This window comes from Xyrauchen texanus, chromosome 2, assembly GCF_025860055.1.
Source record: "Xyrauchen texanus isolate HMW12.3.18 chromosome 2, RBS_HiC_50CHRs, whole genome shotgun sequence".
NCBI classification, from domain to species: domain Eukaryota; kingdom Metazoa; phylum Chordata; class Actinopteri; order Cypriniformes; family Catostomidae; genus Xyrauchen; species Xyrauchen texanus.
The window spans coordinates 57726775-57739348 of NC_068277.1; the positions used below are offsets into that span (position 1 = coordinate 57726775).

A 12574-nucleotide genomic window follows, 5' to 3' on the forward strand; every position below is an offset into this window, starting at 1 on the left:
GTGATTCACATTACGCATGCATATCGCCACCTACAGGGCAGGGAGGAGAATTTATAATAAAAAGGGACTTAAATATTGATCTTTTATCACCCACACCTAATTAGGTATTTCCCACATCTAATAAATATTGTATCACTTCTGAAGATATAGATTTAAACATTGACGTCACATGGATTACTGTTTTGCTGCCTTAATGTGCTTTTTGGAGCTTCAAATTTGTGGTACTCATTCACTTGCATTGAATGGACCTACAGAGCTGAAATATTCCTCTAAAAATCTTCTTTGTGTTCAGCTGAAGATATCATACACATCTAGTATGGCATTAGGGTGAATCAATTATTAGATAATTTTCCTTTTTGGGAGAACTATCCGTTTAAATGAAACATTTATGAAACATTTAAGACTTCAGTGTCCAGATAGTTTTTTCGGGCCGTTGTGTGTGGTAGTGGTAGTGGGTGAGGGTGAAGGGCGAAGGATTCGGGAGGCGGAGCAGGAACGTGGGGGAGGTCGGGTCGGGCGTTCATTCGGGGAGTGAATCGACTCAGGTTTGAATGGAGACGGAAATATGTGAGTTTCAGTGAAGAAAAATAGACGAGGAGCAGAGCCCTCAGGCTAGAGAACATATCACTTATTTATTGATTCGGGACGCTTTTAAAACAAGAAGAGGGCAGTTTTACTCATCTGCAAACGGTGAGTTTATGAAGATAAGATGATTTAACATCTCTTATCGTGTGGATAAGTTCTGATGGAAAGAGATACGATAGGAAATAAGAAAGAGATAAGTGAAAGTGATCGTTGCATGTATCTCGGGAGATGCGGTATGGATTTTGGAATATTATCTCTTTAATATATCACGTGGATGGTTTTCAAATAGGACCGTGTTGTATTCAGTCTGGCGATGAATTATAGCTTTAAAGAAGAGGCACCGTGTATGCGTCTATTGTTGCGATGCATTTTTTTTTTTTTTGTAGAAAGGATCGTTAAGGCTTTGTTTTGAGTAAACTGAGCTTTGCATGTAGGTTTGTTGGGTTTGGTTTGTTTCAGAGCTTCTCTCGGACTCCTTTGTGTTCAAAGATCGTCAGAACACTCGTTGTATAGAAAATGTCCGCCCGGGTTTCGTAGCAAACGCTTTCTGTTTCAGATCTCTTCTATTTACCAATTAACAGTTCTAGATGGAAATGAAGTCTTTGGTTTTCTGGTTGTGGCTCAATTGAGTAAAATTTGGCCTTGGCAAGTCTGAGTCCCTACAGCGAATTGGTTTGTTTAGACGGTTCACACCGATGAACCGGTTCATTTGAGTCATCATTCACATTGCTTTCCCAGAAGTCCTCGTGTGGCATTCTACGTGGTATTTTGTTGTACATTCCTAATTGTATGTTATTACCCTCGTTTAACTACGTTTCGATTAGATTATTTTGATTATGTCGTATGTGGTTATTGTTCCAATTTATAACCCACCTTAGAGTCAAGTGATTTACGAACGTATTACGAATCGGTTCATTGAAAGAGCCAGTTCAAAAGAACGAGTCTTGTAATCGTTAATTATTTGTAATATTTATTCATCAGTTGCTTTTTGACTAATAGAGTATTGTTTGACTAAATGAAAAGTACGAATAATTTCATCGTCCGATACATGTACATTTTAGACTCATAGAGGTTTTTGCCAAATTGTCTGATCGTTTATATTGGTTTTCTTCAGAAATGGTCAAACTTTTTCGCCTTGATCCAGCATTTTACGTCCATCATTAAAAAACCCCACCAAGATCATGTTACATTGCATGCATGCTTTATAAACGTTTTATTGTAGTTTATATTTCTAAACCGCTGCAGAAACACTCGCGCTCGTTTGTTTCAATGTTTCACACGGCGTTTCATTTTTGTTTTGTTGTAGCCATTTTTTACATCAGATAAACAGAAATGTGTACTTAAACATGGCAAAAACTTTTAGTCTTGTTTAAGCGTTGTATTTGGATTACTGTGTTACGTCGAGAGTGGTTGAATTGAGGCCCGAAAGCCTCAGAATCTCGTAGGCGCTGCGGCGGAAGTGCGTCGTACGTCACTAGGCGACGATTGACGCCGTCATCTCGAGGCTCTCTGGCCCGCGCGTTGAGCTCAAATGTCCACTGAGCCGTCGCCTAGGCGACCGTAACCCGATCACAGGCTAGGAACATTCAATATACTCGCATTTAAAAGCACTTTTTGAAGTCATTATAGATTTGTGTGCTTTTTATTATTTTTAAATTCATCCACAAAAAAAAATGTGTTTGAAACTCACGTTTAATCTCCACCAATTACTCTCATTTAGTGCCTTTAATATGTTTATGAGACTGTGTGTGTGTTTTCAACTGTCTTGATAAATGGGTCAGATGAGACCTGTAATAAGGGGTAACTGTATATCCAGGCAGAACACACCTGGGACCAGTATTTCATAAATCAGTTCTGCCACGCCTAACGTTCACACACACACACAATGCTGCAGCTGTCAAATATACAGTATCTAAACGGAATATAAAAACTTCTGTAGCTTTAAAACTTGGGTGCAAAACGCGTCCTGCATTTAAATGTGATTGTTTTTGTGCAATATGCTGGATTCCTATTCTGGAATCATGACATGGACAAATTGAGGTTGTGAGGTTTTTATCTATGCCTGTCTTCTGATGCTCATGGTGGTTTTGTAATGCTGTACATTTATTTTTGTAGAGAGAACAGATAAGTAGCCTAGTAGATTTTATAAAGGTATGCGCAACACATCGGTCTCCAAATCTTTGTAATATTGTTCAAATCGGTCAATATTAGCTGTTTTTTTGTTGTTGTCTGTGGACCCACCTTAGATGGAACGTTAAAATTTTTCCCCTAAAATTCTTTTGTACATAGGAATGTTTCTCTCCATAATTTCTCCATTCTGCTTTAAAAAAGTTGTATGGGTTTGGTATGGCATGAGGGTGATATATAGTTATGAAAGAATCCCCATTGTAATTTTTGGGTAAACTACTATAAAGTTGAAAGAACATTTGTAGCATTGTTATGCTGATAATGTTCTACTTAAAAAACAACAACATTTTAACATTCCCACAACTAAAATGGAATGTTTGAAAAATGTAAAAATGTTTTGCAAGGATAATGCTGCCTTCACATGCTATCAGAATTATTGCAAATATGAGTTGTACATGAATGAACGCCCTGCTCAAGTCGTAATTACGGTAATTTTAATTCCTTAGTTGGAAAGAGACTTAAACATTCAACATTGAGATGGAGAGTTCAGTTTCTGCTGATAGTGAATGATGGTTTTATTAATTTTTCTAAATTCAGCTACCATATTATCACTTAATTTTTCATTCATGTATATCAGGAACTATTTGATGGTTATTGTACATTTTTACACAGAACAAATAGTATTTATTTGACTGAAATTCCATCATCATCTGCCGATTTGCTAGCATGTATTATGATGTCAAAATAAAAGTTCCCCAAGAAATATGCATATGAGACTGACATTCTCCATGTTTCTGACACCAAAGCACTTGATCATTAAGTTAGACCTGTCACGATAATTACGTTATCGACATATCATACGATATATGGACACGACCTCGATATTGCCCATTGTGTTTACATGTGTGTTTGTTTACAAAAGAATGAATGTCACCAACATTTTAGCCTGTCGGCTGCTTCTGTCCTCTCGTCAGCTCTCTGTGTCAGAGGCGGGGCTCAGGCAGCTCCACATACACAGTGGACAGCGATAGGTGAAGATTATGTGTTCGGGCTCGACATTAATGCTTGTCTGGAACAAGTGTAAATTTTGAATGGGCAAGAGAATATTACTTACCTGACCGGACAAGTAGCCAGATTAAAATCTCAATAACAGGGGGCCTGGGTAGCTCAGTGAGTAAAGTTTTTAATGCAACTGGTGAGAATTGACTTTCTCAAAAGAGATGATTTACCGAAAAATGAAAATTTGGTAACACTTTACAAAAAGGTTCCATTTGTTAACGATAGTTAAAATGAACTAACAATAAACACCACTTTTATCTAATTTATTAATCTTGGTTAATGTTAATTCCAACATTACATTTTCATACATTAAAATAAAAAGTTGTATAAGTTAACATTAGTTCATGCACTATGAACTAACAATGAACAATTGTATTTTTGTTTAGTAACAAACATTAACTAAGATTGATAAATGCTGTAAAATATTGATCATTGTTAGTCCATGAAAGCTAATGCATTATCTAATGTTAATGAACCTTATTGTAAAGTGTTACCAAAAGTTCTGTCATCATTACTCTATGTTGTTCCAAACCTTGACTGACTTTCTATCTTGCATGGAACTCAAAGGAGATGATAAGGAGAATGTTAGTTTCAGTCTCAGTCCATTTTTATGGAATAAAATAAGATGCAGTTAAAATGAATAGTGACTGACTAACATTCTACCAAAAATCTAATTTTGTGTTCCTCAGAAGAGAGAAATTCATACAGGCTTGAGGGTGAATAATGATTTAGCGTTTTTCTGCACTGTGTTCTTAATCCCTATCAGGTGTAAATGATGATTATGGAGGCTTTTTTCCTTTTTGTTTTTTCTCCAGACAAGTAACCTTTTTAATGAATGACCAGTTTTCTTGTCTGAAGGGAAGCACATGACAATGCTTGATGTCGAGCCCTACCATGTTACTTGAGGTGTTTTTCCCGGCGACTGCATAATTCCAGCCAGAAAGTTTGGAAGAATAAGTCCAAATGGACTTGGTTTCAAAGCCGCATTCCACAGCTCCGGTGTGGGAACATATTTGCTTTAAGCCGAATGAGAGAGAAGAGTCCATTAACATGAATGAGCCGGTATGTCGACTTTGTTTAAAAACAGTATCAGGAACTGGCAATACAACTAACCTAAAAGCTCATCTAAAACATAACATCCCATCCAGTTTTCTGAGCTGGGAACAAAAAACGCAGTTGGAGATGGAGAGGGGCCGTCCCTTCCTGACTTTCCGATTCCAATGTCTGAATATTATTAAGAGTTAAGCTCATTGCTCTTTGAAAGGGTGTACTTGCATTATTATGCTATTATATTATCATTACTTCAGTGGCATAAAATGGTCTTAAAATGTCAATAATATCGTTTATTGCAATTATTTTTGGGACAATATTTCATCCAACAAAATTAGTTATGACAGGCCTACGTGAAGTGCTCGTAATTACGGCTTTAGAAGTGGGAAGTAGGATCATTCAGATAGCATGTAAAGGCTGCATTAAGGCCGATATATACCTCTGCGTCAAACCTATGTAGGCTGACATTCGCCTCTTCAAATATGTAACCACGCATCGTGTCGTCTCAGACCACGAGCTGTGATTAGTCCACTGTGTTACCAGAGACCACCCCCAACATGGCATTTTTTCCAAGATTATTTTATCTATGCATCATAATGGATCAGTGATCGTGTCACATTGTGTTTGCTGTTTTTATATTTTTATATTTATATATAATATATATATTATTTTTTTTAGGGCTGTCAATCGATTACAATTTTTAATCAAATGAATTATATGGTGTCCCGATTAATTAATCGCATATACAAATATTTGCTGAGAAAGCCCCCCATATAACAATAATTCAAAATATAAAGATTATACATATTTATATCAATATATAATTATACATAGTTATCTTTTAAATATTTAAAAATTATATATATATATATTATAAAAAATATTCAGATTAAAATGCATTACATTCTTGTAGCAGAAGAGTTAATCATTGATAAGACAATTCAAAAAGCAACTTTAGAATACTGTTTATTAGAATATTGTTTACTACCATATTATTGATCATAAGTCAATCATTGGCATACAGTTCACAGCAATCCATTACACAAGTGAATTTGTCAATCAGTTGGAGATTTATTATGAGGGCTCGTTTAAGAGCCCGTCAATTTACACCTGCGTCAGACGTCTCTGGGGCGTTGTCATAAACAGAAAATGTTTAGTTCACAGTTTCAAGTTAAATATAGTTTAATACGAGCGACCAGAATCAAGAATTTCAGAGAGCTATGTAATAATATGTTGTGTAGTTTAGTCACCCAACCAACATATTTTGATCATTTAAAATGTGTAAATTAATAATCATTATAATTATACTTAATTTGCTATTCCCTTGTTTACAAATTTTATTTGTTGTTTGTTGATTTTCAAATAAATGATTTCAGTGTGTGTATCAGTACTTTTTGGACATTTTCAGCACATTTTAACAATACCGTGATAATACTGATAACTGTGATAGTTTTGGTTACGATAATCGTGATATGATATTTTCATATCATTACATCTCTAATTCTACTCCTAGACCTTTTTGATCTGTATGATTTTTTGACCATATGTTTGACAGAATGGTGTACAGTAAATAATCATATTTATTAAGTTATGAAGCGAAACTTATTTGTCAGCAGATTTAAAAAATTGCCTATTCAGAGTTGGTTATTTTGCCTAAATAAATAGTAAACTAAAGAGTATAAGCTTTAAAACAACACCCATTTTGTGTTGGTCAAGCAAGCAGTTATTTATTAATTGTAATATTTTCTTCAGCACGGAGCGTCAAAGTATACCAGAATATTGATTTATTATTATATGCATATCAAAAGAAATAATAGAGTAAATGCCTGATTTATTCTCTCTCTTCATGGCAGGCAACATGTTTAAGAAATAAATAATATGTACCTAAATACTACATGAACTTGTTTTTAATGCTTCAATAATTTAATAAATACTTTTGAATCCATTAATTAATCCATCGGTATGCTAAAAAATAAATAAATTCCCCTCATTAACCAGATTTGACTCAATTCACTACCTGTGAGCTGTTTGATTGCAGTCGGCTGCTTTCAAAAATTAGATTCCCAACTTATCCAGAATTGTGCAGCTCTACAATATAATTTTGCCTGTGTACTTGAAAACAACGCAGCCACACCAACTCAGAACTAAAAATGCAAACCAACACTTTGGCTAATACACAGAGCCTATCTTGTAGGTTTGACACAGAAGTATAAACTGGTCTTTAGGCTCATATTGGAAACGGATAATAAATATCAGTGCTTATTTTTTTCTAAATCGACTGATATCAACCTTTTCATCAGCCCAATGTTATTTAAATCAAACTATAATTTTTTAATGAAAGTTTAAAAACATTATAAATGTTTTTTTATGTATTTATTTGCATAATATTAGCCATCATAAGGGTCATAGGCTATAACATAAACATGATTATTGTCTTTTGTTATTTTACCATAATAACATTTTTCACTCCCGATTGGAGTAGTGCTCATCACACCTGTAGTTGGAGCACTTTATGAGCATTCCCAAATGAATGTAAAATTGTCTGCAGCTGTGTACGAGCTGTCATGTTTAATGGTTTAATGCTGCTCAAGAAGACCTGGAATTCAAGTGGAAAACAAAAAATGAAAGAATTTGCCAAACCCAAACATATACACAATGGCAAAAAAACTAAATTTTCCCCCTGTTGTACCAGTGAATTAGCATAAATGAAAACACCCGCATCACTTTTACATGACCTATATGATTCATTATTGCATGGTATTTAACGAATTTACATTCTGTGAAGGGTGAGTCATTAGTTGACTGTCATATATAACAAATTAATATTGTCAAAATAACTTTACAAAATCATTGTTTACTATCGTCTCTCATGTGGATACGCCCCTTCCAATTTTGAAATAGAGCACAACAGTGCCCGCCCACTTTTTCAGGCATAGGGTTCCAGAAGTATTTTCCCCATTAATTTCTTCCATAGACTTTTTATAAAATCCTTTATAAAAAGAGTTGTTAGCCATGAACCAAACCAACCGTTTTGAGGCAAAACTTTTGAAAATCGGACAAAGACAAGGGTCCAAGGCTGTGTACTTACCATCATTCATGAGGGCACAAATGTACAATCCTATGAAGCATTGCGAATTATGTTATTGAATAAAAAATTATTGGAATATTTAAAACTATTGATTTTAGGTGGTTGATTAAAAGTTTAGAAACAATGTATTTTACGTTTATTGCAAAAGAAGTAGTTTAAGGGTAAAGGGAGACACCGACTTGATTACTTAATTCACAGTGCTTCGTGGGAGCAGGTGGTCAATCCGAGGCACGCTTTAAGGGATTTTGTTGGTCCCGGTTCTCTGATTGGTGGATCTTTCTCTGCTGCTCCATAGGCAATGTAGTTGTGTACCATGAATTCCGCTATCAAACAGTATTTTAAACAATGAATTTGAAATAATGCAGATGGATGGCTTCAATGGAAGCGTATACCATTGATGAACAACCTCTGAGCTCATGATAGGTCTGTATTTAATGGTTTACTTTCTAAGTTATTGTTGAACATCAACAATTTGTCTATGGCAGAGTTTCTTAATCCTTTCCTGGAGTACCACTAACACTACACATTTTGGATGTCTCCTTTATCCAACACGCCTGATTCTACCGATTAGCTCATTAATAGAATGCTCCTTGAACTGAATTGAGTATGTCAAATAAGGGTGACATCTAAAATGTGTAGATTTAGTAGGTATTCCAGGACATGATTGAGAAACACTGGTCTATGGGAAAAATTAATGGGGTTTTTACTTCCGGAACCAGACTGTTATGCTCTATTCAGTATTATTTAGAATTCTGAGTTTCCACTTTGAATATAGGACTCCGCTTGAACAATCAAGTGCTCGGATCTCCTAATTACGATATTTCCGAGTCCACATGAAGGGCTCAAGACTAATACTTCAAAACTATGTATGAAAAGCATCTCTTGGTATTAATTGTCAGCTTAAATTCTCAATGCACATGTGAATCCTGAGGGGAAGTATCTAACATAAGGAAGACTGACATCCGCACGTCAGACTGATGGGGACACGTTTTCCAAATCTGTCCTGGACAAATGGTGTCCCTGATGGCCTTATCAGCTCTGTAAACAACTCCTGACTGGCCACACATACACAAAGAAAGAGGCAGAGCATGTGTTTGTGTGTATTTGTTTGTCCTTAAAGAAATGCTGTCTGTCTTTCTCTGTCTCACATGAATCTTATTACAAGACTGAAATGGGAGAAAGCCAAGCAAAAAATAGACAACAGTGGTGGCTCTTCATTTAGATTATCAAATTGTAGAATCACTGCCTTAACTCAGGAAAGGGCAATAATAAAATTGTTTCAAACTATGCAGACGTGTTACATACATACATGCATACAAAAATAGCTGTATTTCTCGAAATAGTTTAAAATATCGGCTTTCATATGTGGTGGGGTGATTAAAGGTCAGACTGCATTGGAAACGGGGCCTCCCTCCTGAACCGTCGGACATACCCCCATATTCATTCCCATAGTAACAGCCAAGCTCCATTGCCGTGGAGATGACAGGCGATAGCTGTGGAATGTGTTTGTGTGGTATTGAGTAATGGGGTTTTTATAGAGATGGTGAAGGATATGAAAGCTTTGCAGGACACTGGAGTTTAGTTTACAAAAGATTTCATTTTTATGTTTGGGCATAAAACTTTACGGAAGTGTAAAATGTCACCTGTCTTTCACAATGACAGACTTTGAAAAGTTTGGAGGATGTTTCTGGTTCAATACAAGTTTAGCTCAATCCACATTGAAATATTTGTGGCATTATGGTGACTGACCACATAAAATAATATACCACTAATATATCGGCAGCCAATATGTTATTGACCGATAACCAAGAAAATAAAAATATTGTTACTGAAAACTGTTTATTCCAGGTTTTTTGAGAAAGTCTGAGGGACCGTCGATATTTTGAATTAGTGTGTATAAATGGATCTAGTTTATAGTGTATGCTTTTTTTCCCCATTCTACTCGTACTTTCTTGCTGCATGTAAGGAAATCGGCACATACATGACATTTCAGATCACAGATTTCCTTATGCCGTTTAAGGGATTAAGATAACACGATTTAACACATCCAGGTTTCTCCCGGAGAATGCTGCTTATGTGGTCATATAAACCAGTGTTTTCTGCACTGCTACTCGGCATCGGCGCTCCGCTGCCACTGAATCTCCAGCGCCATGGCAAAAGAAGATACCCAAGTTGTGAGCTTGCTGTTTGAATTGAATGTGATGAGATCAAATTAGCACGTACGTGAAATAACGCCAAAACAACACATATTTCTATTGCATTGTGTAGGGCTGAACGATCCATAAAATAGAATATGGCCTTATGTTAATATTAAACTGTAAAGGGCTGTGATTTTGATTTAATTAAACCGTTTGTACGTGATGCTCATGTGGAGATCTCTTACTATATTTGAGGCTGTTCTGTGCCACTCCCATGAATTTCATCTCGTGCACAGAATAACATGTTGCGTTGGTTTCGGATTGGTAACGTGCGCTGATGTATTTACATTACTCGAAATTCACTTTCATTGTTCACAACAAGGTCCTATATAAATCTTAAACAACCCTATGACACCATGTTTTGTAGGCCAAAGCGGAGATGAGATTATCTTGAGGGTTTAACTAGATCCCATATCAATGCCGTGTTTAAATTATTAGAGATATATTCATTTGGTATTATAATAATATTTATATAGTTATTATGATACAATTGTAGGCATAATATATTTATGTAAATGCTTAATGTAGTTATAATATCCATTATTATTATTAGAGATATATTCATTGTTAAAAAGAGCAAGCCATCGTAATGCAAAAATGCTCTGTTAGAAGTTGTTTATTAAAACCACCAGCACTAAAAATATGAATGTTTGTTGTCGACCCCATATATATGACTAGTCAGTTGTTAGATTAGTCGACCACCCTGGCACATCACTTTTAATTTTTTGTTTTCAACATTGTCTTCTGTTTGTGAAAACTGTTGTGTTACCCTGTCCATGATCAGATGTATGGAGTAGATTTGATGGAGTATCACACCGTGTCCTAACTACACGCGCCGCAACACGCGATAAAAGGTATCTTTTCCATGTTAATCACAGTTTTTGTCCTAACCAGACGTGACGGCGACACGCGAAGTTTCTAATTTAGAAGCGGTTCCTATTTCTGCGACGTCGCGGCTGACAGATCCGCCCACACAGAGATCTCATTGGATGGAAGTTCTGCGTCTCATTAATATTTAATCATCAAACCTGGACGACGAGGAACTGACTGTCGAAGTTAAAAGGCATTCAATTCTCTACGATTAATCCCACAAATTCCACAAAGACGTCAGGAAAAAGGATTCCGTCTGGAGAAGTATAGCTGAAGCATTGAATACACATGGTAAGTTAAGTTTAGACTTTCATCTACAGCGAATGAATGAATGAAGCATTTAGCTATAGTAGGCTACTAAAGACGCATCAACCTGTGTAAAACAAATTCCGCTTTATTTTCAATGTAAAGTAGAGTGAATAGGCATGACGATTTGTGTCCCTGTATCCAGGGGTGTCATTCCAGACAATCTACTGAAATACAGGCAGGGTGGGGAGTCACAATGACAGTATAGTATTAAAATTGTTTCATTTGAGTTTGAATATAATTTTCCTTCCATCCATAATAAAGCAACGGGATGGATATGAATTTCCCTATGAACAAGATCGAATAAACTGATTGTCATATGAAGAAATTACACTGGTTATTTTTATTACAGGTGGTACACATTTTAGTTAAAAATAGGTCACTGTGCCACAAGCGATAATGGATTTGAAAGCATATAATATAGCGTTCAAACTGAATTCTATGCAAACATACAACTGTACTTCATAACAAAATTAGTCAATGAGTATATTTTGTTAATGTTTTGATTTTTAATAATGTTATTTCTTGATTTGATTATGTTCTTACCCATTTCCAATGCGAGTGCGGGCCAGCAGTGCGCTTTCACAGAGAGACTCCGCCCACACGCTGTTCTGAATGGCTGTGATTTTTGATTGACGTGTGGCGTCTCACAGTCGCGTCGCGTCTAGTGTGGACAGACACACTTGCTGTCGCTGGAATTTTATCGCGTCGCGTGTAGTTAGGACACGGTGTCAGGGTTTCCACACACCCTGCAATTTTGCAATGTAGTTTTCCAGTCTTGGAAAATTTTAAAAATACATAAATATCCTAGAAAATATTTTTGTATAATAGAGTATAATATGTCCTGTTTTACTGTGTTGCTATCAAAGTTTTTGTTACATTCACAAAAACATGGTAATGATCGGGACTGGTTATAGGATTCTAATACACAAATTCATATTTTGACATTGCCGCCAGCTGCTCATTGTGAAACAACATCAATGCTTGTTGATTCCGACTCCACGCGAGTTGAGGGTCGGTCAGGTTTTTTTTTTCATATCTCGGGATGTGAATTTATTTTCAATAATTCAGTGATCGGAGTCTGCTTATACTGCAGTTACCACATGTTGTATGTGGACAATACTGATGGAATCACGGAATCTAGTCATAAAAATGGCATTAGCTATAAAACACAATGTCATGGAATATGGCATATTTGGATGAAAATGAATGTTTGAATGCAAAATTAATCAAATAAAAATTGCAATGTGTCCTAGTGTGATAATTAAAGATTTATTAAGCATGTAATCTG

At 35.8% G+C, this 12574-nt stretch overlaps 1 protein-coding gene across 1 annotated transcript in view; it reads left to right on the forward strand.

The window, feature by feature from the left end:
• The first annotated feature begins 539 nt into the window (after positions 1-539).
• Positions 540-12574, forward strand: part of vangl2 (VANGL planar cell polarity protein 2) — a 46603-nt gene continuing 34568 nt past the window's right edge. Inside the window, exon 1 of the mRNA XM_052090448.1 lies at positions 540-690. The gene's annotated coding sequence lies outside the window, so the exon portion shown is untranslated. The remainder of the gene's footprint in view (positions 691-12574) is intronic.